This window comes from Bufo bufo, chromosome 1 (genome assembly GCF_905171765.1).
Source record: "Bufo bufo chromosome 1, aBufBuf1.1, whole genome shotgun sequence".
Classification (NCBI taxonomy): domain Eukaryota; kingdom Metazoa; phylum Chordata; class Amphibia; order Anura; family Bufonidae; genus Bufo; species Bufo bufo.
In genome coordinates this window covers 710,678,034-710,703,756 of record NC_053389.1, presented here as the reverse complement: position 1 = coordinate 710,703,756, position 25,723 = coordinate 710,678,034, and the positions used below count along the sequence as shown (strand labels likewise).

At 45.2% G+C, this 25,723-nt stretch overlaps 1 protein-coding gene across 11 annotated transcripts in view; it reads right to left on the bottom strand.

Annotated features, from left to right (window-relative positions):
- MEF2A (myocyte enhancer factor 2A) overlaps positions 1-25,723 on the bottom strand; it is a 154,679-nt gene that overhangs the window by 117,559 nt on the left and 11,397 nt on the right. The window contains exon 1 of one of the 11 annotated variants that reach the window (XM_040414226.1): positions 1,955-2,068. The exons of the other annotated variants lie outside the window; for them this stretch is intronic. The gene's annotated coding sequence lies outside the window, so the exon portion shown is untranslated. Of the gene's footprint in view, positions 1-1,954; positions 2,069-25,723 lie in introns of those variants that run through there. 11 annotated transcript variants of the gene reach the window in all.

Genomic DNA, 25,723 nt, shown 5'->3' with positions numbered 1-25,723 from the left:
CATGGGGCATTACTATTCACATGCAAGTAAGGCCAGCGATAGAAAGCGGACTGCGATATTAAAAAGGTTGAAAAGCGTCATTCACAATTGTTGTAACCACATACAAAAGTACAGCGCCAATATTTTTATGGTCAGCTCTGCCAGATCCAAATCTTTGACTCAGGAAATGCCCCAAAAAAAGGCAGCCAAATGTAGTGAGCAGCCAGTCTGCATCACACACGGCCGCCATCCGTACTGCCACCTATGCCCCTTCTTTTTTCCATTCAAAATATTCATCCTAGATCATGGACCAACATGACAAAAAGTTAGAACTAATCAAAATAGTAAGGAAGAAAAAAAAACAAAGGAAAACAATTTATAGAAAGAAATAAAAACGGCCGTGTGACAGTGGTCTATCCAATGGCCGTCACATGGTCTTTTTCAGAACCATTATAGTCTATGAAGGTATTTTTCCAAAAACTAGTACATGTCTAATGGCCATTAAAACGGGTACACTATGTACAAAGAATACATTACTCCCCATAGGCACATCAAGTTATCGCACGATCAGCTGTGTTTCTGCCCAGCAGGATGGGGACTGCAAACCACGGCTCTGGGGGCCGCAGGTTGTGCACCCCTGTTCTACGTCATTCTGATGCTGCGCTGTAATCTCAAGCGCGTTTACTTGTCACCTGAGCGCTTGTGCGGTCTTCCATTCATGTGCTGACATACGCCTCATGGAAAGAAAACTGCACATGCGCCAGTTAACTGTTTAAAGCTGGTGTATGTGCAGTTCTTTACACACTGGAATAACATGTAATTGGCTCTATAGGGATAATCCTGGTGACAGAATCCCTTTAATATATACTGAGGGCACTGCAGGGGGCATTAATATATACTGAAGGCAATGGGGGGAGCATTAATATATACTAAGGGCACTGAAGGGGGCATTAATATATACTGAAGGCAATGGGGGGAGCATGAATATATACTAAGGGCACTGAAGGGGGCATTAATATATACTGAAGGCACTGCGGGGGCATTAAAATATACTGAGGGCACTACGAAATTAAAACAAAAATTGAGTTTAGAGAGAAGGGGTAAAAACTGTACATTATTTTTTGTTGTTCCGAAGAAACACAATGAGGGTCATTTACAAAGACTGGCTTTTTACACCGGTCTTTGTTTCCCTTTTGCGCCGGCATCGGATGCGCCTTACTAATGGACAAGGCGTGCGCTTTGTTACAAATTAAAAGCACCTCCGGCAGTCCATGTGCCGGGCGTAAAAACTACTATAGTCTCTGACTGGAGAAGTTTTTCGCCAACACTTATGTCGGTTTTAAACTCTCAAGTGTCGAACGTGGCGCAAAAACGGCCGCACAGGCGTTTAAACAGTTGCAAATACACCAGTGTGACTTTTTTGTGCCAAAAAAACGGAGTTGCAACGTTTGTAGATGACCCCCAATGCAATTAGGTGGTGTCTGGTACTGAAACGCAGCCCCATTCAAGTGAATATAGCTTAGCTGTAATACCAGGCAAAGCCTTCGGACAAGAGAGGCGCAGTTGGTGAAAAACAGCAAACTTTTTTTTCCTAATCGCATAATAACGTTTACACAATGTTACGTATGCCTTGCCAATACACAGTACCCACAGCACAGAAAAAGTGTCCCTTGTAAGTGGACAGCAATCTATGGAATCTGGGGAACATCTGATGGCCATGACTAATGTACAACATGCAGAAAACATTACCTGTGTAACAGAAACACGAGAGGCCCTGCCACCGCCACCATGCTGGGACAGACAGATGACACCAGCGCTGCGAGGCCAATATAACATTAGAAGTAATGTGCCGTCTGCATTGGCACCTGCTCTAATGGGAAATAGCGGATTACATATAGGTGAACACAAAATGTGATACGGCCTCATAGCATTAACCCTTATGTTTCATCAGCAAGTCACAAATGTATATACATACAGACACGGGCAGAGATGATCTGTGTGCAGCCGCTGACCTGCAGGAAGGTCCAAGTGCTGGAAGCGTGTCACCCAGGGAGGAGGGGAGGGCAGACCTTCTCACCGGGCACTGCCGTCCCCTTTTCTCTCTGATTCCCATTTGAGGAGCAATAGCAGCTGAAGCAATGAATATCGATGGCTGGCCGCTAACAGCTGAGATAGCACTGCTGATGCAGGTGAAATGAAAGCCGTAAGTCAAAGACAGGGCTGGGAAACAGGAAGTTGCCGGCCTTAAGCACCCCTTCTGATGTGGATATGAACACAAAAGTTCGATAATTTCTCCACTACGGGAGGACATACTACATAAAGGCCCCGGCGATCCGGGCAGTTAGGGGGCTTCCACACCCTGCAGATTTTGGCGCAGAAATTTCTGCAATCGTAAACTAATTCCATTCAATTTAATGGGGTTGTTTGGTGGGAACCACGTGGAAATCTGCAAGCCTCATTCAGATAAATGGAATGATTTTCAATTACAGGTGCATTTTTTTGCAGATCAGATACGGACCCATTCATTTCTAGGGGTCGACATAAGGGTACTTTCACACTAGCAGTTTTGTTTTCCGGTATCACAGGAGCTCAATACCGGAAAAAAACTGATCAGTTTTATCCTAATGCATTCTAAATAGAGAGCATTCCCATCCGGATGCATCAGTTCAGTCCCTCTTACGTTTTTTGGCCGGAGAAAATACAGCAGCATGCTGCAGTTTTCTCTCCGGCTAAAAATACTGATTACTTGATCAATTTACATTGAAGTGTATTAGTGCTGGATCCGGCATTAAGTGTTCCGGGGGCAAAACGGATCCGGCTTTCCGGTCTGCGCATGAGCAGACCTTTACAAATGCAAAAAAAATGAATACCGGATCCGTTTTTTCCGGATGACACTGGAGAGACGGATCCGGTATTTCAATGCATTTGTCAGACAGATCCGCATCCGGATCCGTCTGACAAATGCCATCAGTTTGCGTCCGGATTTTTTAGCAGTTCCGGCGACTCAAGTGTGAAAGTACCCAAAGATGCAGATGGCACATGCCGTTAGCATCCGTATGTGTGATCCGCAGCCCTGCAAAAAAGATAGAGCGTGTCCTATTTTTTGTTCGTTTTGCAGAAAAGAATAGGCATTTGTAACACAGGGCCTCAAAACGCAGGATGCACACGGCCAGTATCTGCGTTTTACGGATTCACATATTGCGGACCGCAAAACAGATACGGTGATATGAATGGACCCTTATCTGCAGTCTGGAGTATTAGGCTGGCCATATACGGTAGATGAACATCCCCTGAATCATTAGATTTCAGCGAAACCAGCAGACTCTCTAATGTGTATGGGGGCGCCCAGACTATCCAACCAAAAGCAAAATGTCTGGACAGAAGGATCGGTGGATTTGAACTTACGATCCTTTCGTTATCAATGGAGATAAGCTGCCGCCAGAACTAGGCAGCGGCTTAACCCACTCTCTGTTGAGTACATGCATGCCAAGTCAGGTTAAGTGTGCATGTATATTGGGGGAGAGTTTGAAAAGAATAGCTTTTGACCAAAGTTGATATGGCTAGCTTTATGAAAAACCTATGATTATAAAATACATGAAAGGCTGGAGTCTGCCAGAACGGGGCTGCTCAAATTGAGTGGCTCTCCTGGATCATAGAGGAGGGTTCCCGAGTGGGGGACCCCTTCTATGAATGTGCATATGCCCTTACAAGGTGTTCATGAGGCAACCCCTTTAAGATCTATTGCGTCCAATGAAAATCCAGCTCTCATAAATGGTGGAAAGTCAGCAGGATGTCTAGAACGTAAAATCCATACATAGAGGCCAATGACATTTAGGAATTACGTGCCGTAAGAAAGTAACACTCAATGTCACCAGAGGTCAAGCACTCCTCAATCAAACCACGCTGCAGCTGGCGTTGTCCTCAAGGTAACACAACCCCAGCAGCTCCAAAAGGAAGCAGAGCCCAAGACAAGTCAGTGAAGTAAACCCTTCTGGAAATACCTGGCTGTTCCCAATCACACCCGACAACTGCAGAAACAGAGGGCAAGTCACAGAAAGGCCTCTTGCACGCGACCGTATGTATTTTGCGGTCCGCCAAAAACAGATCCTCAAAAAAAATATAGATCACGTCTGTGTGCATTCCGTATTTTGCGGAACGGAACAGCTGGCCCCTAATAGAACAGTACTATCCTTGTCCGGTATGCAGACAATAAGGGTACTTTCACACTAGCGGTTTTCTTTTCCGGCACTGAGTTCCATCCTAAGGGCTTTATACTGGAAAAGAACTGATCAGTTTTATCCTAATGCATTCTGAATGGAGAGCAATCCGTTCAGGATGCATCAGGATGTCTTCAGTTCAGTCTTTTTGACTGATCAGGACAGAGATAATACCGCAGCATGCTGCGGTATTATCTCCGTCCAAAAAAACTGAACCCTTTCCTGAATGCCGGATCCGATTTTTTTTTTCTTCATAGGAATGTATTCGTGCCGGATCCGTTTTTCCGGATGACACCGGAAAGACGGACCCGGCATTTCAATGCATTTGTAAGACGGATCAGGATCCTGATCAGTCTTACAAATGCCTTCAGTTGGCATACGTTTTGACGGAGCCGGCAGGCAGTTCTGGCGACGGGACTGCTTGCCGGATCACTCTGCCGCAAGTGTGAAAGTAGCCTAATAGGACAAGTTCTATCTTTTAGCGGAAGCTACAGGTTAGGCTTTCCAGCTCATTATGAAATGTATGAATACTTCTTGCTCAGAAGCAGGGTTTTGGATTCCAGGACATTTACAGGAAGTCACTTTGCCAGTTCCCTCACATACAATCATAATGTGTAGCATCCATCTGAGCTTCAAGAAAAGACTCTGACACAACCCTGACACAAACATCTAAGGAGCAGGGAAGGGGAGGCTCAGAGTACAGCAGCGCCAGATGTAACCAGAATAACTGAAATAATCAACATGGGCAAGATTATCTCAATTAATACATCCGGTATTCTGATCTCAGCCAGCGGTACAACCACTGTACAATTAAAGTGTGCAACTTTCTAATATTCTTTGGCGAAGATTTACTCAGAGCAGTATTTCATACATCAGTAAGATTCAGGGATTTTCTAGCACAAATGACAATAAACCCGTCTGCGGGAGGCGCGGACCCTCGCGCTAATCACACAACAGTGCGTCAAGATTTGTGACTTTTGTTAATCCACAAAACTGGCACCACAAATGGGCGAAACATTTTCCCATTTGTGTCTGAATTCCTCAAGCTTGGCAATCTTGGACTGCCATCTGTAAACAGTCTCCGTGACATTTCCAGGCTTAAAACTAGTAATATGTGTCTATGTGTTGATCTCAGGGCTTATTACTATGAATTAGTTTAGGCAATTGTCTGTGAGCCAAGTACAGTAGCAGCACTAATTTGTCCTATGTTGACGTCCAGGCAGACCGATTCTTCTCTCCCCTGACATCCAGTGTCGGGGCACCCCAGGTACATTCATTGGCCAACCGCTCCCAACGAATTGACAGTTTCAGACAACATTAATTTATTGTACGAGTTGATCATAAATCAGAAGATTGTTTAGAAGGGTAGAGAGAAGGGCTGGAGAAAGAGCTTCAGGTGGGCTCTCCCACTGTGAATGCATTCTGCAGCTTGCTGCATACTGTGAAACAGAAGCTGCAGAAATCAAAGTTAAGAATGTAAAAGAGGACCTTAGGCTACAGCAAAACAGTCTGTGCGGGATCTGTACAGATTTAGAGCCACAAGGGAGATCGGAAAGTTTACTCTTTCAGTAAAAGTCATACATTACTCTGTCAGATCAATTATGCCTAATAAAGTAATTAAAGAGCATGGTAAGGGACTTTGTCAAGGGCTAAAAAGTGTGTTTCTACATGTGGTTTTCAGAAACATTAAGGCTGGGTTCACACGGGCGTTGCGGGAAAAGGTGCGGGTGCGTTGCGGGAACACCCGCGATTTTTCCACGCGAGTGCAAAACATTGTAATGCGTTTTGCACTCGCGTGAGAAAAATCGCGCATGTTTGGTACCCAAACCCGAACTTCTTCACAGAAGTTCGGGCTTGGGATCGGTGTTCTGTAGATTGTATTATTTTCCCTTATAACTATGTTATAAGGGGAAATAATACAATCTTACAGAATGCATAGTAAACTAGCGCTGGAGGGGTTAAAAAAAATAAAATAAAAAATTAAACTCACCTTAGTCCACTTGATCGCGGCCCGGCATCTCCTTCTGTCTCCTTTGCTGAACAGGACCTGTGGTGAGCATTAATTACAGGTAAAGGACCTTTGGTAACGTCACTCCAGTCATCACATGATCTTTTACCATGGTGATGGATCATGTGATGACCGGAGTGACGTCACCAAAGGTCCTCTACCTGTAATTAATGCTCACCACAGGTCCTGTTCAGCAAAGGAGACAGAAGGAGATGCCGGGCCGCGATCAAGTGGACTAAGGTGAGTTTAATTTTTTATTTTATTTTTTTAACCCCTCCAGCGCTAGTTTACTATGCATTCTGTATTCAGAATGCTATTATTTTCCCTTATAACCATGTTATAAAGGGAAAATAATAATGATCGGGTCTCCATCCCGATCGTCTCCTAGCAACCGTGCGTGAAAATCGCACCGCATCCGCACTTGCTTGCGGATGCTTGGGTTTTCACGCAACCCCATTCACTTCTATAGAGGCCTGCGTTGCGTGAAAAAACGCAGAATATATAGCATGCTGCGATTTTCAAGCAACGCACAAGTGATGCGTGAAAATCACTGCTCATCTGAACAGCCCCATTGAAATGAATGGGTCGGGATTCAGTGCGGGTGCAATACGTTCACCTACCGCATTGCACCCGCGCAAAAATCTTGCCCGTGTGAGCGCAGCCTAAGGGCTCATGCACACGACAGTATTTTGCGTTCAGTATACTGGCCGTTTTTTGAGTTCAGTATGCTGTACATATACTGAACCATTCATTTCAATGATTCAGCAAAAAAAACTGAAGTGTCTCCGTGTGCATTCCGTTTCAGTATTTCCGTACCGTGAAAAGATAGAACATGTCCTATTCTTGTCCGCAAATCAAGGTGCTTGGCTCCATTCAAGTGAATGGGTCCGCAAAAAAAAAAACGGAACACATACGCAAATGCATCCGTATGTCTTCCGTATCCGTTCCGTTTTTGCTGAACCATCTATTGAAAATGTTATTCCCAGCCCAATTTTTTCTATGTAATTACTGTATACTGTATATGGCATACGGAAAAACGGAACGGAAAGGAAACGGAAACACAACGGAAACAACGGATCCGTAAAAAAACGGACCGCAAAACACTGAAAAAGCCATACTGTCGGGTGCATGAGCCCTTAAGGCCCCTTTCACACGGGCAAGATTTCCGCACGGGTGCAATGCGTGAGGTGAACGCATTGCACCCGCACTGAATCCGGACCCATTCATTTCTATGGGGCTGTGCACATGAGCAGTGATTTTCACGCATCACTTGTGCGTTGCGTGAAAATCGCAGCATGCTCCTCTTTGTGCGTTTTTCACGTAACGCAGGCCCCATAGAAATGAATGGGGTTTCGTTCCCTATAACATGGTTATAAGGGAAAATAATAGCATTCTGAATACAGAATGCATAGTACAACAGGGCTGACGTCATCAAAGGTCATATTCCTTACAGAACAAGACAGAAGAGATGCCGGCTGCGCGAACAAGTGGATTAAGGGGAGTTAAATTTTATTTCTTTTTTTAACTCACCTTAATCCACTTGTTCGCGCAGCCGGCATCTCTTCTGTCTTGTTCTGTAAGGAATATGACCTTTGATGACGTCAGCCCTGTTGTACTATGCATTCTGTATTCAGAATGCTATTATTTTCCCTTATAAGGCCTCTTTCACACTACAGTATGTAGATTTCAGTGTTTTGCGTTCCATTTTTCACGGATCCTTTTTTTGGTTTCTGTTGTGTTTCCGTTTTGGTTCAGTTTTTCCGTTCCGTTTTTCCGTATGGCATATACAGTATACAGTAATTACATAGAAAAATTTGGGCTGGGCATAACATTTTCAATAGATGGTTCAGAAAAAAACGGAACGGATACGGAAGACATACAGATGCATTTCCGTATGTGTTCCGTTTTTTTTTGCGGACCTATTGACTTTAATGGAGCCACGGAACGGGATTTGCGGCCAAATATAGGACATGTTCTATCTTTCAACGGAACGGAAAAACGGGAATACGGAAACGGAATGCATACGGAACACATTCCGTTTTTTTTGCTGAACCATTGAAATGAATGGTTCCGTATATGGACCGTATACGAAACGCAAAAAACGGACCGCAAAACGAAAAAAAAAAAAAACGGTAGTGTGAAAGAGGCCTAACCATGTTATAAGGGGAAATAATACAATCTACACAACCTTGAACCCAAACCTGAACTTCTGTGAAGACGTTCGGGTCTGGGTACCACATTCAGTTTTTTATAATGCGCGTGCAAACCACATTGCACACGCGCGATAAAAACTGAAAAACGGAACTCGCGCAGGTTTGCCGCAATGCATCGGGACGCATCCGGACCTAAACCGGACACGCTCGTCTGCAAGAGGCCTAAGGGTTTTTCTGGTAATATCGAGCATGCCCTCTGAAACAGAAGATTCATACTTACCGGTGATCCGTCGGTCCTGGCACTGCCTCTATCTTCACATCCTCCGCTGCAGCTCATAACTGGCTTCAGAAGTAACGTGCTGTTTGTTGTGGCCACATCACTGAACCCAGTTATTGGCTGCAGTGGAATATGTGATCATGCCCATGCACAACAGGATGTAAACAGTGCGGTGACTGGAAGATGGCGACAGCACGGAGGACCGGAGCTGCAGGTCCGCAAAAACAAAACAAAACGGATACCACATGGATGTCAACATTGTGCTGTCTGCATCCATATGTCTCTCCTACAAATTATAGAACAGGTCTTATTCTTGTCAATTTTGTGGACAACAATAGTCATTTCTCATGATGGGAGTGAGAAAAATGTGGATTGCACACAGAAGGTGTCCGTGTTTTGTGAATCTGTGGTTTGTGGACAGCAATATGGACACGGCTGTGTGCATGAGGCCTAAGCCTGATTCTCAAATGCTCTTACACGCCCAGCAGGCAGTCCAAAACATGGTATGTGTTCAGGTTCTTTTCACTGAACTCCCCGTTGCTCCGTCCTGCACATGACTGCATAACGTCAATAAACACCAAGCGGGTGGCATCCATAAGAAGAGCCCGAGCACTTTCCACACTTGATATTCCCCAATGGGCACGTGACAGCCAGTTTGCATTTGGGAATAAAGTTGAATTTCTCTGAAATTCTAACTATTGAAGGCCACAAAGGAGTTTTTCAGCATGTTTTTAACTGGCGTAATTACTAGGCATTAGGGTGCATTCACACGACCGCATGTATTTTGAGGTCCACAAAACGTGGATACACCAAAAATACATATAAAGTCAGTGTGATATCTATTTTTTGGATGACCCATTGCGAGTATGCCTACTCTTGTTCACAAAATGGACAAAAATAGAACAATTTCTATCTTTTTTGCAGGGCTGCGGAACGGACATACAGATGCAGACAGCACACGGTGTGCTATCGACATATTTGTGCAGCCCCACGTGAATAAATGGGTCCGTATCCAATCTTCAAAATATGCGGATCAGATACGAAGCAAAGATATGGTCGTGTGAATGGGGCCTAATTAATCTGACAGCCTACCATTAAGGCCTCATGCACACGGCTGTTGGGCGCGCCGTGGCAATCCACGGCCGTGTGCACCACGCATCACGGATGTGGACCCATTCACTTCAATGGGTCCGCAATCCCGGAGATGCGGAACAGAGTCACGGAACCGAACACCGGAAGCACTACGTAGTGCTTCCGTGGTGTTTCTTTCCGTTGTTCCACACCGCAAATAAATATGACATGTATTTTTTTTTGCGGAGCTGACAGACCATGGACCCATTCAAGTTGAATGGGTTCGGCCCGCTGCACGGATGTTGTCTGTGCATTGGGGACCGCAATTGCAGTCCCCAATGCACGGAACGGCAGCACAACGGCCGTGTGCATGAGGCCTAAAGCAGTAAAGATGAAATGGGAATCTACCTCTGGATTTTCCGTTAAAAGTAAATAAAGCCATATACAAGCTTCCATACGTGGTCAGAATGGAGCCTGTCTTGTTTCTTTATGAACATGACTAAACCAGCTACCGCAGACAGTAAGAGTGGTCTCCACCCTGTGTGCTAACCACAAACCTTGACAGTGGTCTCGGGACACAAGTACTGCTACTGGGACAGAGAGAAGGGGCGGCAATCAGAAGGGGGCTCTAAGGACAGTTTCCATATCTCCCACAGTCTATAATGGAAAGTACTGTGGCAAGAGAAGATCACTCTCTAACTTCTTTCTGCTGCCCATTTCTGATAGGCAACAGTGTGCACCGGCCTTCCGGGTTCTTTATAGGCTGCTTTCACACACAGGTTTTTTCCCTGACATTTTTCTCAATTTTTGTAGTTTGTGTTGTGTTTTTTTCCCACTGGTGTTATCTTAGGCTACTTTCACACTAGCGTTTTTGCTTGATCCGGCGCTTCAGTTACTGATAATACAACCATCTGCATCCGTTAGGAGCGGATCCGGTTGTATTATCTATAACATTGCCAAGACGGATCCATCATTAACTCCATTGAAAGTCAATGGGGGACGGATCCGTTTTCTATTGTGTCAGAGAAAACTGATCCGTCGCCATTGACTTGCATTGGGGTCATGCCGGATCAGTCTTGCTCCGCATCCCAGGGCATAAAGCAAAATACAACATGTTGCTGTTTGCTCTCCGGTCTGGGAACGCAACTAAACGGAATGGAATGCATTTTGGAGCACTCCGTTCTGTTCAGTTTTGCCCCCATTATCTATGAATGGGGACAAAACGGAAGCGTTTTTTTCCAGTATTGAGCACCTATGACGGATCTCAATACCAGAAAACTTAAACGTTAGTGTGAAAGTACCCTTAGAGGAAGGTCTAGGGCAGTGATGGTGAACCTCTTAGAGACCGAGTGCCCAAACTGCAACCCAAAACCCACTTATTTATCGCAAAGTGCCAACACGGCAATTTAACCTGAACACCAATATCATATATATTCCATGTACTTTATCATTTAGCTATAATAACCTGCCTACATTCAATGTGCTGCCTGTGCCGTTCATAGCATGTCCTGCACTATTGAATGGCAGGCAAATTCTAAGGCATATTGGTACACCATAGACTTTCTCCAGGATGCAGGTGCCCACAGAGAGGGCTCTGAGTGCCGCCTCTGGCACCCGTGCCATAGGTTCGCCATCACTGGTCTAGGGGAAATATAATTTTTTTTATACTAGCATTTTTGGTCATTAGGAGGCTTTTATTTTAAAGCACAGCATGATGAAGCTTTTGCGTTTTTTTCCAGGCATTTAACAGCACCTTCTGTATAGGGGAAGACACCATGAAGAAAAAAAAACTAGTGGTAAGACACACTGTGCAAATAAAGGAAGCTTACTCCTGTGTTTTTTTTTTTTTTTTAAAGGCAATAATCGAGGGGAAAAAAACAAAAAAAAAAAAAAACACCGGAGCCAAATTCATGTGGACCATTAGTCTGGTTTTTCAAACCACATGGAAATGTGAGCTTAAGGGTACATTCACACGACCGCAAATGGGTCCGCATCCGTTCCGCAATTTTGCGGAACGGGTGCGGACCCATTCATTTTCTATGGGGACGGAATGGATGCGGACAGCTGTCCGCATCCGTATTTGCGGAGCGCGGCCCCGATCTTCGGGTCCGCAGCTCCGCAAAAAGATAGAGCATGTCCTATTCTTGTCCGCAGCTTGCGGACAAGAATAGGCATTTCTATGGGGGTGCCGGCTGGGTGTGTTGCGGACCCGCAATTTGCGGGTCCGCAAAACACCACGGTCGTGTGAATGTACCCTAAAAGAGATGTGTTCATATCGTGCAGTGGTACATGGCAGCCATTGCTGCTCTGGTGCTGGGTTTGTGGGCTCTTGTGGCCCAGTGCCAAGGAGCTTAGCCTGGCAGTAAGGGTGCTGTTGAGCTGCTGGGTCTCACTACCTGCAGTTGCTGTGTTGTTGTGGCGTTTGTGGTTGCTTTCCAAATCAGTGTAAGAACCAACTCAAGTCCGCATTGAGTGAGCCTATGCATTATATACAGTGAGCCTGGTGGATGTGCAATCCATGCCTTTATCTAAGGGTAGGACATCAATAGGAAACCCTAGAAAACCCCCTCAATGAGGCAAATGGTGTCCAAACGATTATAGACTCTGTTTGACCGGCTTTCCGTGTTAGTCTTTTTTGCAGGATCCGGTATTTTGTGCTACTCCATCCTCGCAAAAAATAAATAAATAAAAAAAATAATGGATGGATGGAAAGCAAGTAAAACAGAGTCCAAAAGCTTAGTCTTTTGACAATCTTTGCCTTAGGGCCGTTGGTGTCCCGTGCCCGCGCTGTAAACCGTAAATTGCGGTCCGCAATGCACGGGCACCTTCCGTGGGGCAGGCGCATGGGGATCGCAGACCCATTCACTTGAATGGGTCCGCGATCCCTCCGTTCCACAAAAAGATAGAACATGCTCTATCTTTTTGCGGTGCAGAGGCACAGAACGGAACCCCAGAAAGCACTCCGCTGATAGCAGCTTCCTTTCATAGAGGCTGGGCGACGGCTATGTGATTCTGCACCCAGCCTCCTGTATTTGGATTAAACCAGGGCTCGACAAATCCCAGGCGCCAGGTCGCCATGGCGACCAGGAATTTAGTCCTGGCGCTTGGGTATTTGTCAGCCCGTTTTCAAAGGTGCCCGGGCGTCGGGTGCGGAGCTGCCGTTCTGTCCGGAGGCAGCACCGTTTGAAACAGCTCCGTCACAGCACACAATAGCAGAGACGCTGGCAGCAGGGAGGGGAGGGGCTCGGGAGGAGTGTAATCTGATCCTAGAGTGGAAGCTGCTTCTGCCAGCCCCTCCCCTCCCCGCCCACCAACCAATCAGAGCTGAGGCAAGGCAAGCACTAGCAGCTCTGAGTCACTGACACAAGTACAGGGAGAAGAAAGAATCCAATGAGTCACAGGTTAAGAATCTAAAGATCCGATTAGTTAGAGACTCATTCGATTCTTTGAGTTAAAAGAACAGTCAGTCAGACTCTAGAACATGTTACACTGAGGCTGTGCTGATGCTTTTGCAGTAGTGATAAGATTAGGGACAGGAGCAGAGAGATAAAAGTGACAGGACACAGTTTAGATTACAGTTTGAATTAACCCTTTAGGATCAAATTGGCTTCTCAAGGAGATCTATATGTTAAAGGCATCCCTTCTTCCGTCTCATTCAGTAGCTATAGAACTAAGGGTACTTTCACACTTGCGGCAGGACGGATCCAGCAGGCTGTTCACCCTGTCGGATCCGTCCTTCCGCTGTTTCGCCGGACCGCAGCTCTGTCCCCATTGACTATAATAGGGGCAGAGCTCTGGCGCAGCACGGCAGTGCATGGTGAAAGGCCGTCGGACTAAAAGTACTGCATGTCCAACTTTTTAGTCCGGCGGCCTCTCACCGCGAACTGCCATGCTGCGCCGGAGCTCCACCCCCGTCCCCATTATAGTCAATAGGGTCTGGGGACGGAGCGGCGGTATATGTAACATGGTATACAGCATTATTGGGGGGGCTCTACGGAGAAGTGTGGGGGGGGGGGGGGCACTATGGGGGCACCTACTAGGGGCTTTATGACGCGGCTCCGCCTGGCTCCTAACTTTTTTAGCTGGCTCCTAGATTCCAAGGAAATTTGTCAAGCCCTGTATTAAACATTAACTTTCATTGGTGGCGCAGTGTGCCATCCCCTCCTCCGCCCCTCTTTCTCCTCATTGGTGGCAGCGGCGGCTCAGGGGGAGGGAGAGAGTGACTGATAGCAGCACGATCCATGCTCTGTGATACTAGGCTGCGCAGTAGCGCATCCTAGTATCGAAAAATGTCAAATCCCGGTATCGAAGTCGACACTGGACAAAAGTATCGAATGGGTATCGAAAATTCGATACCTGAAACAACCCTAGTTGTCACAATAACAAAATTTTGATTCAATTTCGATACCATAAATAAAGTAGGCCCCTTTCACACGAGCGAGTAATCCGCGCGGGTGCAATGCGTGATGGAAACACATTGCGCCGGCACGGAATCCGGACCCATTCATTTCAATGGGTCTGTGTACATGAGCGCTGGTTTTTACCCATCCCTTGTGCGTTGTGTGAAAATCGCAGCATGTTCTATATTCTGTGATTTTCACGCAAAGCTGGCCCCATAGAAGTGAATGGGGCTGCGTGAAAATCGCATCCGCAAGCAAGTGCGGATGTGATTTTCACTGATGGTTGCTAAGAGATGTTGTTTGTAAACATAAAAAACACAAAAGTAAATAAATAAAAAATACGTCTGTGTGCATGAGCCCTAAGTGTTGTGGTGTAGGCAAGGTGGTACATGATAGGGTTAACGTAAGGCCCAGGTTCAACCGTTCCAAGTGATAAAACCCCCATGTGCCTCATAATAACCTTATCAAGTATTCATCTCTGTGCATAGTGGGCAACATGGGGTTAATGCATGAGGTACATGAACAGTTACTTGCTATCAATGTTAGCATAGTTTTAAGAATTTGGATCTCCATGTGCATCACATTAATAGTAAGTGACCCCATCTGTATTCTGTAACTCGCATTAACCCCATGTTGCCCATTATTTGAGGAGGTACTTGGGGGTCGCTTACTATTAATGTGAGGCACATGGGGTCCACTCCAAATTGAGAAAAGCGTGTGCCCAGCCTCACATTAAAAATAAGTGACCACCATTATGTTTATAACATGGCAGTGGCAAGATTGGGGTTAATGAGTTAATGGTACGTATCTTTTTGCCTGCCTTTCTTTTCAGGCAGGCTAATCATTTGTGTACGGACTGGGATATCCTCTATACTGCTGCTGCACACTGTGGGGCTGAAACTGGGACTGAGGAACTCAAGTTGGGAGCGAATAGCTCTATTGTTCATCACGCTCACTCGCTCGCTCGTGATGAAGGCGCAACTGAAGCGGACCATCCCTGTAAGTTTATTCCCTCCCTTCTCTAACACTGTAATTACCAGCATTCTCATTGGCGGAGTAGTGGCTGGCGGCTTCAGAGTCCCTCCCCCCCTTAGCGTTTTCATTGGTGGCGGCTGCGTCACAGTGGGGAGAGACTCTTTCCCTCACTTCTTTTCCACTCAGCGGCCGATGAGAACATGGCGCATGCTGAGCGTGGCGCACACCATGTTCTCTAATAAGTAAAGAGACTAAGCTGCGCAGTAGTGCAACCTAGTATAGTAAAAAAAAAAATAATAATAAAATCCCGGTATCCGGGTGAAAAAGTATTAATTGGGTATCGAAAGATTAATACCCAGTGCAACCCTAGTGTAAATATTAAGTCCACATCTGATCTGCATTTTCTGCGTCAGATGCAACACATTGATTTCTACGGGGCCGCAAAAGATGCATGAAGAACGGGAAACCACGGGGTGCACACGGCTGGGATCTGCGGTTTAAGGCCTAAAAAAAACGGTTAAATGGCTCAGGAGAAGCCAGTGGAGAAAAGCTGCTTAGTATGTAAAGTATAATGTACAGATGTGGTAAAAAATAACAGAAACTGAAAACAGACATTTTATACCTAGCCTTAAAACAGCGAGGGTCGTTTTTACAGGCGGTGGTACTCCTACCGATCAGAGCGGGGCAGGAACTGTAGTGCCGGGTCACTACCACCCACACACGCTACACTGCTGCATTACACCATTTTGGATCTATACTTGCTAGAACATACCGCAGGCGCACAGTCTGTCAATAATAAGAGGGGCGACAATTTATTTTTTTGAAGACATTTACCAGTTATAATTCAACTAAAATATAATGTACATGTGATCTCTGCACCCTTTAGAGAAGCAGTATATACTGCAGAGCTGTTACCCCAACTGTAAATGGAGACCGAAAACGTCAGAGATGCCATGTTATCCAAGATGATAGTCATACAAAAAATAATGCAGGTATGTAGTTTCAGCATGATGATAATAAAGATATATATTATTTACAGTGGTCCCTCAAGACAATGGCCTCAGAATACAATATTTTCAACCTACAATGGTCTTTCCTGGGCCGTCATAAGTTTAAAGTAGACTCAACGTACAAAGCCTCAGATCCAACCAATCGACATGGCCATTTCTCTGGTAAAACCCCTGTACTGGCTGTCTACTAGCATCTCTTTACAGTACAGTGCGGTACTACATGTCCTGTACCGCCCCTTGTCTGTACCAGAGAGTGGCTCCTTTGGATGTCAGGTGAAGGCGTCTCCATTTTATTTTTCTGGCGTACTGTGTCCACTTGGTCCATGGCACGATCATAAGCAGATACCTGGTAAATCTCATCTACACAAGGTCTCACACAAACCTCTACTGTCTTGTCCTACAATGTGATATCCTGAAGCTGCCCGACATATCGCTCCTTCTTCTTGTCCAACTCCTAAAAGCAACATGTGGAGTATGGAAATGTAATTCTTTTGAGTCTTCATTATACCATGTATATTAAAAGAGTTGTCCAGGAAAAAAAATCCTTTAAAACAGCTGAACACAAGGCTAAAAAAAAAAAAAAAAGACAAAAACTTACCTCTCTGATCCTCTGCTGCTCCTGTGCCCCGCCACTCTCCACTTCCTGACATGTGACTGCTGCAGCCAATCACTGCCCCTGTCTCAGGACTCAATCGCTGTTGCAGGAAGTAGAGACTGGCAGGTACCGGGCAGCCTTGGAAGGGGCGGGGGAATCAGTGAGCAGCTATCCTCATGAATGTCATCATAAATGAGCACCTATTACATATAATCTTATCATGGTTTTTAGCCCAGGAACCTCAGCCCTTTCGAGAAGTCCATCAGTTTTCCATGCATTTTATTAAACCATGTAATCGGTTTCCATACACCTCTTCCTGGTTTCTGAAAGTCTACATTTTGCAGTCCAAACATAATGAATATTTTCAAGTAGCATCCGCTTCCAAAACATAATTGTTATGTGAGAAAGCAGCCTCATAGTCCTAGTTTCCTCCCAGAAGATGCTTATCTCGCTTGGTCCCAGGACATTTGTTTTCCAATTTTACGAGTTGCGTTTCCACACACCAGACAGCCGCAGAACGCGAGCGTCGAGAAGAAAATCGGCAGTTTCATAAGAAGCTATCTGAACGCATTCTTTGACATTATAGGCACTGTGCACACTGCTATTAGGGAGATTTACTAATGCAATTACACCACATTAAATACTGGAAAGAATGGCATTCATTACAAACACCATGTGTATCAGGCTGGGACTCCTCAGCAATGCCGTCCCATCCGCAAGTAGTCATAAAGCCACTTTATTCCCACCAATTTACCGGATGCTGTGGAGCCCTGGCTTTACAAGCTCAGGTTCATCAATACGGTTTTTGAGGCCAAAGCCAGGAGTGGATTTCAAAATTAGACTCGGTTTTTCCCTTTTATGTGTCCTCTGTTTGTGATTTATCCCTGGCGTCATAAACTGCAGAACCCCGGCCTTAGGCGAATTTGGTGAATTTTCTGCGCGGGTACAATGCGTGAGGTGAACGCATTGCACCCGCACTGAATCCGGACCCATTCATTTCTATAGGGCTGTGCACATGAGAGGTGACTTTCACGCATCACTTGTGCGTTGAGTGAAAATCGCAGCATATTGTGCGTTTTTCACGCAACGCAGGCCCCTCAGAAGTGCGGATGCGGTGCGATTTTCATGCATGGTTGCTAGGAGGCGATCGGGATGGGGACCCGATCTTTATTATTTTCCCTTATAACATGGTTATAAGGGAAAATAATAGCATTCTTAATACAGAATGCTTAGTAAAATGTCCATTGAGGGGTTAAAAAATAATAAACAAATTTAACTCACCCCATCCACTTGGTCGGGTAGCGGATCTCGCCTTCTTTCTTCAGGACCTGGCTAAAGGACCTTTGATGACGTCACTGCGCTCATCACATGATCCATCACCATGTAGTCAGTAGATCACTGGGGTCACATTTATAAAGTGCAGCTTTTTAAAAAGTTGCAACTCCGCTTTAAGCATCCCCCAAGCGTACTTTTACTGAAATATGCACAAACACATGGCACCTGCACCAAATTTATTAATAATGTGCGCCATTTTCATAAGTTTAGGGAAGGTGCACAAAGAAGCTCCAGTCTAAAAGCGAACCTTAGATACACATACAATGATATACTTCGCCAGTAGTGCATATTTTGTGGATCCGTGGTTTGCAAACCACAAAATACATACATATATATATATATATATATATATATATATATATATATATATATATATATATATATATATATATATGGCCATGTGCATGTAGCTTTGAGTACGGCCGCACGATCAGGTTCCTGGGTGCAGTTTTGGAAGCCAAAACCGAAAGTGAATTCTAACAAGAGGTGAAGTCTTATCTCCACTTTTATGATTCACGTCTGATTTTAGTTTCCAGAACTGCATCCAGAAACCTCACTGTGTGGCCATACCCTTAATATACTCAAAATTGCAGAAGCTACTGTACATTCGCTGTAACTACTGAAAATAATAATATTGACACTACACATAATTAAGATACAATTAAAAAGTGGCAGGTGCTCTTTAAATGGATAGTCTCCTTTAGATAACATGGCGACTTTGGTCGTGCAACATCGCAAGTCATTTTCGTGAAAGTTGTAAAACGCTTCAAAAACCCTTGAACAGCTCGCCATTGTTTTGAATGGAAAATATAAACTATAGTTCACATGGGCAACTATTTTTACGTCGCTGCTCTCAAATACTGAAGCTTTTTTGGGAGCGGATTTGTCCAAAATCTACTTTCTTTATACATTTGCTTGCTATATACGGTATGCATTTTGTATTTAAACATCTGAAAAAAGGAATACACCAGAGATCAGCAACCTTCAGCACTCCAGCTGCAGTGAAACTACAACTTCCAGCATGTTCTTGGAGAACACATGCAAATAAATGGATCATGCTAGTAGTTGTAGTTTGACAAGAGCTGGCGTACCGGAGGTTACTGACCCCTGGAATACCCCCCAAAAAATTGACTGGATTTCAACATCTGATTCTGTTTGATAATCAGCTCCAAACATTTCTGCTTCAATGTGAACATTACCCCAGAGTGGTTCTGCAATAGCCATTTTCTGCCGAATTAGTTCTATCAACATTTCCTAGGACTTAACCCACACAAGAAAGTGTTACATGGGGGCCAAATCCCCTCCACCACCTGTCCTTAGCCCGTGTCGAGCATCAGATTTAGTTCAAGTCATTTGCAAAGGAGAATTAATAATTTACAGACCTACCAAATAAAGATCTGTGCGTTATCAAACTGAATATCTGTCTAAGGGCTCGTGAACACGACCGTATGTATGGTGTAGTCCGCCAAAAATACGGATGACGTCCGTGTGCATGCTGTATTTTGAGGAACGAAACTTCTGGGCCTTAATAGAACAGTACTATCCTAGTCCGTAATGCGGCCAATAATAGGACATGTTCTATTTTTTGGCGGAACGGAAATACGGACATACGGAAACGGAATGCACACGGAGTACCTTCCATTTTTTGGGGGGGACCCATTGAAGTGAATAGTTCCTCATACAGTCTGCAGAATAAAACTGAACAGACACGGAAAGAAAATACGTTTGTGTAAATGAGCCCTAAGGCTTTCATTAAATATTCACCACTTAGGCCTAGAACAATGCCAGCACCTCAGTGGCCTCTATCAGTCACAGGGCGCCTCCAATTACCTCCAGTCTTCTCACAGTAAGGGCTCATGCACACGACCGTAGCGGTCTGCAAATTATAGATCCAAAAAACATGGATACTGCTCACGTGCGTTCAACGTCTTCCGGAGTGAAACGTCCGGCACCTAATAGACCAGTCCTATCCCTGTCCGCAATGCGGACAAGAATAGGACGTTCGAGATTGTTGCGGGTGCCACGGGACAGACGCACGCGTGCTGTCTGCATCTTTTGTGGCCACACTGAAGTCAATAGGTCCACATCTGATGCTCAAAAAATGCGGATCAGGACGTTGACAAAAAAAAATAAAAAATAAATACGTTTGCGCGCATGAGCCCTAAGGGTATATACACACAGGGCCAGATTTATCATTACTCTGACAGCTCACTCCACTTTCACATATGGCTAAAGTCAGTTTTAGCCAAGTCAGATTTATGATCGGCCCTTTAAGACTGTAATAAATGTGGTTTGACGGTAGTAGTTTAGCCGTCAGTAAGCAGCTTTACAAAAGTCGCACATATTTACGAAAAAGTCGCACGTCTTTACAAAAAAGTTGCATGTTCTATTAAAAAGTCTCATAAGATAAGCATGGTCCTCCCTGGAGTTAAATTGCGCATTTTTTGCGACTTTTTAAATAGTCGTAATAGTAAATCTGTCTAGAGATTCATTTACATAAGAAAACACCCCCACTTTCAGAAAACTGGAGAGCATAGTGCAGAGCAGAAAAAAGTCGCAAATTTTTGCGCAGTTTAAGCGTTTGCGCAAAAATTTGCAACTTTTTCACTCCATTATTCTGACTTGAGCTAATGATAAATCTGGCCTACAGTGCGTATTACAAGCAGAGAGTTTCATGCAGTGAACTGCGCAAATTTTCGGTGTAGATTTCCCCTTTTGCAATATAAAGGGTGAGATCTAGGGTAATTCTGCGCTAAAATCTACAAACACCTGCGTATTTGGGTGCGAAAACTGCACAAAAATGTATGCAGAAAATCTGCGTAAACTACACTGCTGTGTGCAGATACCCTGAAGGCGCTGTACATTAGCCAACTGTAGAGGGCAGTCATAAAACAAGCGGATCCAGGCCTCACAAGAAGAAACTGCCCCAAATTTCAATTGGCAGGGATCCTTATGTAGTATATGCAGTTCTAAAAGGTAATACATGACTGGGACACTGGCATCTATTATGTGACCTGCTCCCATTAAACAGTCATCTGCGGTGTTAATTAGGGTTGTCCCGATACCACTTTTTTAGGACCGAGTACAAGTACCGATACTTTTTTTCAAGTAGTCACCGATACCGAATACCGATACTTTTTTTAAATGTCATGTGACCGTTTTGGGGGATCTGTGGATCTGTGGATGACGCACTGTCATGTGGGGGATCTGTGGATGGCACTGTTATGGGGGACCTGTGGATGGCACTGTTATGGGGGACCTGTGGATGGCACTGTTATGGGGGACCTGTGGATGGCACTGTTATGGGGATCTGTGGATGGCACTGTTATGGGGGATCTGTGGATGGCACTGTTATGGGGGATCTGTGGATGGCACTGTTATGGGGGATCTGTGGATGGCACTGTTATGGGGGATCTGTGGATGGCACTGTTATGGGGGATCTGTGGATGGCACTGTTATGGGGGATCTGTGGATGGCACTGTTATGGGGGATCTGTGGATGGCACTGTTATGGGGGATCTGTGGATGGCACTGTTATGGGGATCTGTGGATGGTGCTGTTATGGGGGATCTGTGGATGGCACTGTTATGGGGATCTGTGGATGGCACTGTTATGGGGGATCTGTGGATGGCACTGTTATGGGGGATCTGTGGATGGCACTGTTATGGGGGATCTGTGGATGGCACTGTTATGGGGATCTGTGGATGGTACTGCTATGGGGTGGGATATCTGTGGATGGCATTGTTATGGGGTGGGGGGATCTGAGGATGGCATTGTTATTTGGTGGGGGATCTGTGGATGGAACTGTTATGGGGGGGATCTGTGGATGACACTGCTATATGTCATCCACAGATCCCCCTCATAACAGTGTCCCCCAATACACCGGGCCCCGCCGCTCACCGAAGTATTTATAAACGTGAATCCTTATCCTGTTGTTAAGTTGAACTAACGCTGCCCTCTCCCATGTTCCCCTGTATCCCCCTGTATCCCCACAGCACTTACTTAAGCTTCCATAGCAGGCAGAGCGGACGGCACCAGTAACGTCACTCACTGACGTCGCGCGCCTGCTCCGCCTGCTTCACTCATAAAGTGGGCGGAGCAGGCGCTCTACGTCAGTGAGTGACGTTACTGCTGCCGTCTGCTCTGCCTGCTATGGAAGCTTAAGTAAGTGCTGTGGGGATACAGGGGAACATGGGAGAGGGCAGCGTTAGTTCAACTTAACAACAGGATAAGGATTCACGTTTATAAATACTTCGGTGAGCGGCGGGGCCCGGTGTAAGAGTACAGTGACTGCACCGGGCCCCGCCCATAGTATTCTATTTATGTATCGGGGCGGGGTATCGGCGGCTGAGTACCGCCGAGAAAACTCGGAATCGGTCCCGATACCGATACTAGTATCGGTATCGGGACAACCCTAGTGTTAATGATGGACCACACGGGTACGGCCACACAGTCAAGTTTCCTTTTCGCACCCTGTGTGTCTGAGCCCTATGTTTGGTGTACTGTATATGCCAGCGTCCAAGTTAGGGCTGCAGCTATCGATTACTAAAATAATCAAGTATTCTACCAATTAATCCAATCATTAATCGAGTACTCAAATAAATAAATGCTAATTAAAAGAATGTTTTCTATAAAACTCAGCAGCTACCCTGCCATCTGTCTCCCTCTCCAATGCCACCAGCTACTCTCCCAGGTCATCAGTTGCTCCCCCTCCCAGTGCCATCAACTTCCCCCACCAATGCCACCAGCTCGTCCCCAGTGCCACCAGCTGCCATCAGTTCCCCCACTCCCCCTCCTAGCCATCAGTGCCCAGCCGCAGCGCCAGTGAACTAAAATGCTTACCTCTCCTGTAGTGGCACTGCTGACACTCCAGAGATCGTTGATCCTCTTCTTCATGCACTGTACTCACACAGCATCAGGTCATAGTGCGTGCTTACGTGGACTGTGTCCTGACGATGTGTGTACGTCAGGATCCTGTGCGGGCAGGCGGGTGACCACGGAGCGTGAGTAATAGCAAGCTTTTCACTCTCACTCTGTGGTCACATGGCACAAACGTATCATCGATGCAAAAAATTTGCATCGAGGATTTTTTTGTGTCGAGTTAATCGATTAATTTGAGTAATCGTTTCAGCCCTAGTCCAAGTCAAACATATTTAGGACTCCTTTCACCCACCGGAGGCTAGAGAGTGTCCTTTTGTACTCCACTGATACTTTTTCTTCCTACTGCATTACTAATGATGCTGTATTTTCACTCAATTTTATTTCCATCATAACAGAAACCCAATTTTCTGTAGGCCACTAAAAGATCGCTCATGTCCAGCTGCTGTGGTACTTTTGACATACTGTGGTGATGGCTGATCCATTGTGATGTCACCGCAATGTTTTTCTAATGATCATCTGCCATGGTCACAAAATGAAGGGCACCATTTCTGCATTAGGGCTCAGTTAGACGGCCGCATGCTGTCTGCAGAACTGCGGATCTGTTTTTTTTTTTGCAGACAGTTCAACATTTTCTCCAAAATAAAAATAAAAAATTGCATTCCGCATTTTGCAGTCTCGCCCTGATGTCCTGTTTTATTTGTTTTGCGGGGCCGCAGAAAGTAAGAAAAATGCCCCATAGAAGTGAATAGATCTGCATCTAATCCGGATCTGCATTTTTACAGACAGCATACAGCCCTCTGAACGGGCCCTTAGAGTAGTGGGAATGGCCCGTTTTAAATATATAACCAATCAATGCAATAGGTTCTATGTAACGGACCAGCATCCAAATGGGAACGTATTAAGACTGTGTGGGGAGGGGGATCCTAAAAATCTGTTACAAATCTCAAACATGTCTTCGCAGATTTTACACAGCAATTCACAGACGCAGGCACAAAGAACGGGACGGTTTGTAAAATATTACATACTTCTAGCAGCATATTGGGGAAATTCAGTACTACCCATAAAACTAGAACAAGTATATGTTTTGCTGAAAAGACCAACAGGAACTGGTGCTATTTTACTGGAAAGACTGTAAAGGGGATCAGTACATGTATTCTGGTAAGAGATAAGAGCAAGCGAAACAGGAATTAACAACTTCAAGTTCAAACCACATGCAAGCGTTAACGTGCCCCCTTGTGCAGGTGCAGAGGCCCACATACTGCATTCCTATGAAAAATACAGTAAGTGCTGGAGTTATGAGGTAGGTGACAGTTATACTCCACACACAGCTGCCAGTTCTCCCCCTCATGGCACCAAGAGCACTGTATAGTCACACTGATGCCCCTTGACCACTGGAGCAGTAACGCACTTCACTCTTCTTGACCTTAACCAAGGTCATCCGTCCCCAGCAGTCCCCACAGTAAAAAATCCAAAGCGAACTGTCGGAATTTATTACAAGGTCAGATTATATGAAACCTGATATTTTTTTTTTTACGCTTTGCTGGGGGAATGCATTTTTACTGTGGGGGTCTAAGATCCCAATCTCCGTTTAGCAGTGTAGCCTGGGCACTTTTGCTACTGCTCTACAACCGGGAAGAGCTCCCATCCACACTAGGCCCCTGTGCTGGGGGAACCGGCCACATAGGAGCCATGTCCACCCCCGGTTTATCTTTAAGCCAGAAGATGGCTCCAAGCATCTGCTTGATTTGCATGGTGGTCAAGTCCTCCCTTGATGGTGCAAACCTTGGTTGTTCCTGCATTGTTTCCCAATGACTTGAATAGGCAGAGCACGGGAATGAAATATTTTCCACAGAAATGGTGCTAGCTGGGAACAATTCTTTTTCTAGAGCTACTGCTTAGGTTGCATGCACATGGTTGTGTGCGGTCTGTGTGACGGACAGATTTCCCCAGATCAACCACAGCTCATATGAGAGGTACTCACTGCATCATAATGATCTGAGTTCCAGCCCAACAGCAGGTCTATGGTCCTGTCCTCACAGCATCAGTACAGGATAACAGATCCATGGTTGGGCAGGAACTCGCAGCAGCATAGACCAATCTGACTCCGTTCACATCAGCAGTGGACACAGACCGGCCATGTGAACGCAGCATTAAGGTCCTTTTACACAAAATTAGGGAAGAGCATTTGTAAAAACTCTGGTTCCTGATAACTGGCCTATGTAAAAAGGTGCCAGTGATCACCCAATGAACACGCAAACGCTTATTCATTGGGTCTTTCAGCTGGCACCTAAAGTCATTGTTTCTGTGCACCAGATCGTGCTGCCCAAGAACAATGATTTTCTATGAGGACAATTGATCGCTTGTCTCCATACAGCGGAGGTGATTGCTGCATGAAAACGCAGCCCTCATCAATTGCGCAATTATCGGAAATGTGGCTTCCAATAACTGCCTGCAATATCAGTCCGTGTAAAAAATAAATAAAATAAAATTACTGCAATGGGTACAATCACTGTAAAACCACAGCAATAGATAGACTGCACATTATTCCTGAGGGGTGCTGCAGGTTTTCTGTATCTATCTACACACACTCATCAGATATGTACGTCTAAGAACAGAAATGGAGGTCTATAGATGTATTAGTCCTGATAGACGTTAGATGAAAATAAAAGGTTAGAAACACAGTGTGACGGCTCGGCAAAGAACAGACTGTAACAAGCCACGATACATCGCTGTACTGTTATCCATATATTATACTGTGGGGTGCAACTGGAAGATAACTTGCAAAATAAATACCCTCTACCTATAAATTATACTCTTATAGAA